We start from the raw sequence: 6000 nt of genomic DNA, 5'->3' as shown, positions 1-6000 counted from the left end.
CTTTTTGTTATGGCTCATTCATAATACTTACAGCACTCACCTTAAGGGATTTTTCTGAGAAAAATGCCTTGTGTGATTAAATCTATATAAATGTGAATTATTAGCAATGAATGCAATCTACTGTCAGCTATATTTTGAACTATTAGAGTTTGTAATCTTTAATATGTAAGCTTTATATCAAAAGTAGCCATTTTGAGATGCTTATGAAGACCTGACTTCAGAGTCAGGAAGACCTATGCTTAAGTTCTGACTCTGACATATATTGACCATATGATCATGGACAAGCCACTTAAGTTCTTAGTACCCATGAGACTTTCAAAGACTGTAAGCTGCAAATCAGATAATAATATGAATTTATTGTTTTTTCTCCAAATTTGTTATTTTTTTAAAACCCTTACCTTCCTTCTTGGATTCAATTCTGTGTATTGGCTCCAAGGCAGAAGAGTGGTAAGGGCTAGGTAATGGGGATCAAGTGACTTGCCCAGGGTCACTGAGCTACCCAGCTGCCCCCCCCCAGTTTGTTATTTTTAACATTTTAAAATTTTAGATTTCCAAATTCTCTTCCTCTTGCTAGCCTCTTCCCCATCTCATTGAGAAAGCATGCAATATGATACCCATTATACATGTGAAATCATACAACACATTTCCATTTTAGTAATTTTGCAAAAATAAAATAAAATGAGAAAATTATTCTTCAATTTGTACTATGTTGATTCATTCTTTCTCTAGAGGTAGATAGCAATTATCATCATGAGCTTTTCCAAATTTTCTTGGATCATTGTATTGATCAGAATAACTAAGTCTAACAGTTGGTCATCATTACCCTAATTCTGTTACTGAATACAATGATCTCCTGATTCTGCTTACTTCACATTGCATCAATTTATATAGGTCTAGCCAAGTTTTTCTAAAAGCATCCTGCTTGCCATTTCTTATAGTACAATGGTATTCCATTAAAATCATAGCCACATGGGGAGTTTTTCAGCCATTTCCCAACTGATGGGATCCCTTCAACTTTTAAAATTTTGCCACCATAAAAGAGCTGCTATAAATATTTATGTACATACAGGTCTTTTTTTTTTACTTTGATGTCTTTGGAATGCAGACCTATTAGTGGTATTCCCAGGTCAAAAAGTATACACAGTTTTATAGCTCTTTTGATGTAATTCAAATTATTCCCCAGAATTGTTGAACCATTTCACAACTCCACCAACAGTTCATTAGTGTATTTATTTTCCCACATTCCCTCTAGCTTTTGATTAGGTAGGTCCTACCTCAGGCTTGTTTTAATATGCATTTCTCAAATCAAGAAGGATTTAGAACATTTTTTTCATATGACTGGAGATAGTTTTGATTTCCTCTTCTGAAAACCATCTGTTCACATTCCACTGACCATTTATGAAATGAGGAATGGGTCTTATTTTTATAAATTTCCCTACATATTTGAGAAATGAGACCTTTATCAGAGAAACTGGCTGCAAAGACGTTTCACATTACTTCATTGTCCCATTTACACATACAGTTATGATTATTGTGTATTTCTCTCCATCCTATTTTCTTCTGTTTGTCATTCTTTCTCTTTTACTCTGTCCCTCTTCAAAAGTGTTTTACTTCTGACTGCAGTCTCCCTTAATCCACGTGCCCCTTTATCATCCATTATTTCTCAACCCATTCCCCTCCTCTCTCTAGGGCAAGATAGATTTCTGTACCCAACTATGTGTTTATGCATATTCTTTCCTCTGAACCATTCTTGATGAGAATGACTTATATAAATATTGCCTGACACTGCCTTCATTTTCCCCTCCACTAATAAGCTCTTCCTTGCATGCTTATTTTAGTGATTTAATTTTTCCCATTATTTTCCTTCCCTGTTCTCCCAGTGCATGTTTCTTTCTCATCCCTTTTTTAAAAAATCATTCCAATATAACTAATTCACATCCATGTACTTTTTCTATGTAGACCCCTTCTAATTGCCTTAAGAATGATAATATTTTGGGGAGTTATATGTATCATCTCACTATAGGAATATAAACCAGTTTAAGCTTACTGAGTCTCTTATGATTTCTTTCATGTTTAAATGTTTATGCTTCTCTTATGTGTTTAGATGTTAAATTTTCTATTCAACTTTGATCTTCTCATCAGAAATTCTTAAAAGTTTCTCTATTTTATTAAATATTTATTTTCTCCCTGAAGGATTACACTGAGTTTTGCTAGGTAGGTTAATCTTAGTTGCAATCCTAGCTTCTTTGCCTTCCATATCATATTACAGGTTTTCTGCTCCTTTAACATGGAAACACCTAAATCTTATGTGATCCTGACTGTGACTTCATGTTATTTGAATAATTCCTTTCTAGATGCTTAAGAGAGGTCTAGAATTTAGCTATAATATTATATGGATTTTTAATTTTGAGATCTCTTTTAGGAAATAATAGTTGGTTTCTTTCCATTTCTACTTTATCCTCTATATCTATGATATCAGGTCAGTTTTATTTTATAATTTCTTGAAATATGATGTCTAGGGTTTTTTTTTGGTCAGGGCCTTCAGGCAGTCCAATAACTATTAAATTCTCTCCTCAATATATTTTCTAAGTCAGTTACTTTTCCAAAGAGATATTTCACATTTTCTTCTAGTCTTTTGACTTTGTTTTGTTTCGTGATGTATGTCTCATGGAGCCATTTGTTTCCATTTCTAATTTTTAAGATATAACTTTCTTCAGTGAGTTTTTGCACTTCTTTTTTCCATTTGGTCAATTATTCTTTTTGAGTATTTCTTTTCTTCAGGGAGGTTTATGGTTTTTGTTTTGTTTTGTTTTTGTTTTTGCTTGATCTTTAGACCAATTCTGTTTTTAAGACATTATTTTCTTCAGTATTTTTTGTGCCTTTCTTACCAAGTTAAATTTTTCCCAAAATTTTCTTGCAACACCCTCAATCCTTTTCCCATTCTTATTTTTTCTTTAGTTCTTTCAGGAATTTTTTTGGACTTGTGTCCAATAAGCATTTTTGCTGAGGATTTTCCTGTAGATACTTTGACATCATTTCCTTATGAGTTTGTGTTTTGATCTCTATTACCATAGTAGCACTTTATGGTCAAGTTATTTTGATGTTCTTGTTGTCTGCTCATTTTTCCAGACTATTTTCTAACTTTGAACTTTATGTTCAAGTTGGGCTTTGCTCACCTTGGGATGGGGAGGCACTATCTCAAACTTTAGGCTTTTTTGTCCTACTACTTTCAGAGTAGCTCTGGAGATTGCAAGTTTTTGCTGCTGCCAAGGTGATATGATCTGGGAAAGGAGGTGATCACTGCTTTCATGGTCTTTGTTCTGGTCTTTACTCAGGAAGGGCCCCTTCTCCTCTGTAGCTAGAAGTACTGGTGCTCCTCTCAACTTTGAAACTGAGGCCAGGACCCCCACTTTCTGTAGATAATCCCTAACACTCCTCTCTACCCTATAATTGTACCCCAGAACTGTGTATAGACAATAGAGTTGACAATAACAAACCCAATAGCATGCCCTGCACCCAGGGTAGCAAAGGGTTCCCTGTAATCTCTTTCTGACAAATTGTCCAAGCCCTTAACTGTATCTGGACTTGGAGCTCCCAAAGTTCCTGCTACTGCCGCTACAACTGCCTCCAAGTTCCATCACTGGAGTTGCTTCCAAATATACTCTGGGCTAGTCCATACCCTGGTATCACTGACTTCTGCTGATCTCAAAACTTTTTTTAGATTGGAAAAATGCCTTATCTCAAGCTTTTGTTGGCTCTGATGCTCCAGAATTTAATTTGAGGCATTATTTTAAAATTATTTGGAGGAAAATATTGGGAAATTTAGGCTGTTGCTTGCTCTATTCTACCATCTTGGCTCAGATCTTGATAATCCACATTTATTAGAAGGAGTTTCATATGATAAATACAACAACATAAGTCCAATTGAAAAACAAACTTAAAAAAGGAGACAAAAATATTGATGTAAAAACTGGCACTTTTAATAATACTGGCAGTCTCTGAGTCAGAAAGACATGAGTTCAATTCCTGAACTTGACACATATCAAGCTCTATGATGCTAGATAAGGCACTTCAAGTCTCCATGCCCTGAACAACTCTCTAACACTCCAAGCTATGACTGAAAAGCTAATCTTCACTTCTTAGTTTGTGGAGAGAGTTTCTGAACTGGTCATAGATGAACTGTACATAGATGAAATTATTGTTCTAGAACTGTGACCACAGCATTAATAATAGAAGTTTATATCTCACAAAGTATTACAAAATCCACAGTCTTTTCTTAACACCAGCCCTATATACTATTACACTCATTTACAGGTGACAAACCTGAGGCCAAAAGAGGCAATGACTTGACCAAAATCACATAGCTTCAGAGTTGAGGCTTGAAATAGTTTCTTTTTACACTGCATCATCTTCTTCTGTCTCCCACTCATACAACTCTGCTTTTCAGTGGGAGGTGGATCTGTGAGAGATAAAGGGCTTAGATCTGGGCTTGGACAAGATGGAGACTGAAAATTGTGAGAAAAAGAAATTGAGGGAGGGCTCTGTGAGACCCAGCTGAGACTATGTATTTTACTGAAAGGCACCACTGCTTTTGATCAAGACTTTCTAATGAAAACAGGGTTATCATGTTCAACCAAAGGACAAACTGATAACTTTTCATTATCATGTTCTTGCAGGAACCAGGGAAGTAAGTGCTCTCTGGTGAGAGTCTTAGTATTCTTTGAGGAAAATCATCAAAATAAGGGCAGGGGGCAATCTATCAAAGTTCTAATCAAGATACAAAAATAAAAAGAAAGAAAAGGATGCAGGAAAAGTACCAAAAGAAAACAAAGTCAGTGATGCAGTTTGACTCCCTAGTATGAAGGAGTCTAACCTAGAATGAGATCTGAGAAACTCCAGGTCTCAGGTTCTAAATGGAAGACTGGAAGCAAAAAGTCTTGTCAAAAAAGACCAAATTTTAAATTAGAATTTTTCTGACCAGCCCTCCCCCACCTAATTCCCAAATCACTTAAAATTCTTACCTCTTTAGTGCAGATATGCTAATGATAAAATTATTCAAAGAACCCAATAAATTGTTAACTATAGAGATTTTTCTCCCTTAGTGTAATCATAGCTACTGATGATGTTTTTTTTTAATTTTTATTTATTAATTAACTAAATAACTTAGTTAATTAAATTCAGTTGGCCAAATAGTTATTAAGCTCCTACTATGTGCAAAGCACTGGAAGATAGTGTGATTAGCAGGGAAGACTGTATATAAAACCCCCAAATTCCATTTTAGAACTGGGCTTTGAAAGTAACTGTGACTATGGACAAATCATAGAATGTAAACCTTAGGTGCCTTAGAGATCTAATCAAATATCCTCTAATTTTACAGATTAAAAAAAGTGAAGTACTAAAAAGCAGCTTAGGATGGCATAGTCACAAGAGCCCTTAAATTAGAGTGAGAGGAGCCAGTTTTATATGGATCATGAAGTTAAAGATGGATAGATGGAAGGAAGGAAGGAAGGAAGGAAGGAAGGAAGGAAGGAAGGAAGGAAGGAAGGAAGGAAGGAAGGAAGGAAGGAAGAAAGAAAGAAAGAAAGAAAGAAAGAAAGAAAGAAAGAAAGAAAGAAAGAAAGAAAGAAAGAAAGAAAGAAAGAAAGAAAGAAAGAAAGAAAGAAAGAAAGAAAGAAAGAAAGAAAGAAAGAAAGAAAGAAAGAAAGAAAGAAAGAAAGAAAGAAAGAAAGAAAGAAAGAAAGAAAGAAAGAAAGAAAGAAAGAAAGAAAGGAAGGAAGGAAGGAAGGAAGAAAGGAAGAAAGGAAGAAAGGAAGAAAGGAAGAAAGGAAGAAAGAAAGAAAGGAAGAAAGGAAGAAAGGAAGAAAGGAAGAAAGGAAGAAAGGAAGGAAGGAAGGAAGGAAGGAAGGAAGGAAGGAAGGAAGGAAGGAAGGAAGGAAGGAAGGAAGGAAGGAAGGAAGGAAGGAAGGAAGGAAGGCAAGCATTTATTAAGAACCTACTATT

The sequence above is a fragment of the Monodelphis domestica genome, chromosome 6 (genome assembly GCF_027887165.1).
Source record: "Monodelphis domestica isolate mMonDom1 chromosome 6, mMonDom1.pri, whole genome shotgun sequence".
Classification (NCBI taxonomy): Eukaryota; Metazoa; Chordata; class Mammalia; order Didelphimorphia; family Didelphidae; genus Monodelphis; species Monodelphis domestica.
This window is presented reverse-complemented; position numbering follows the sequence as displayed.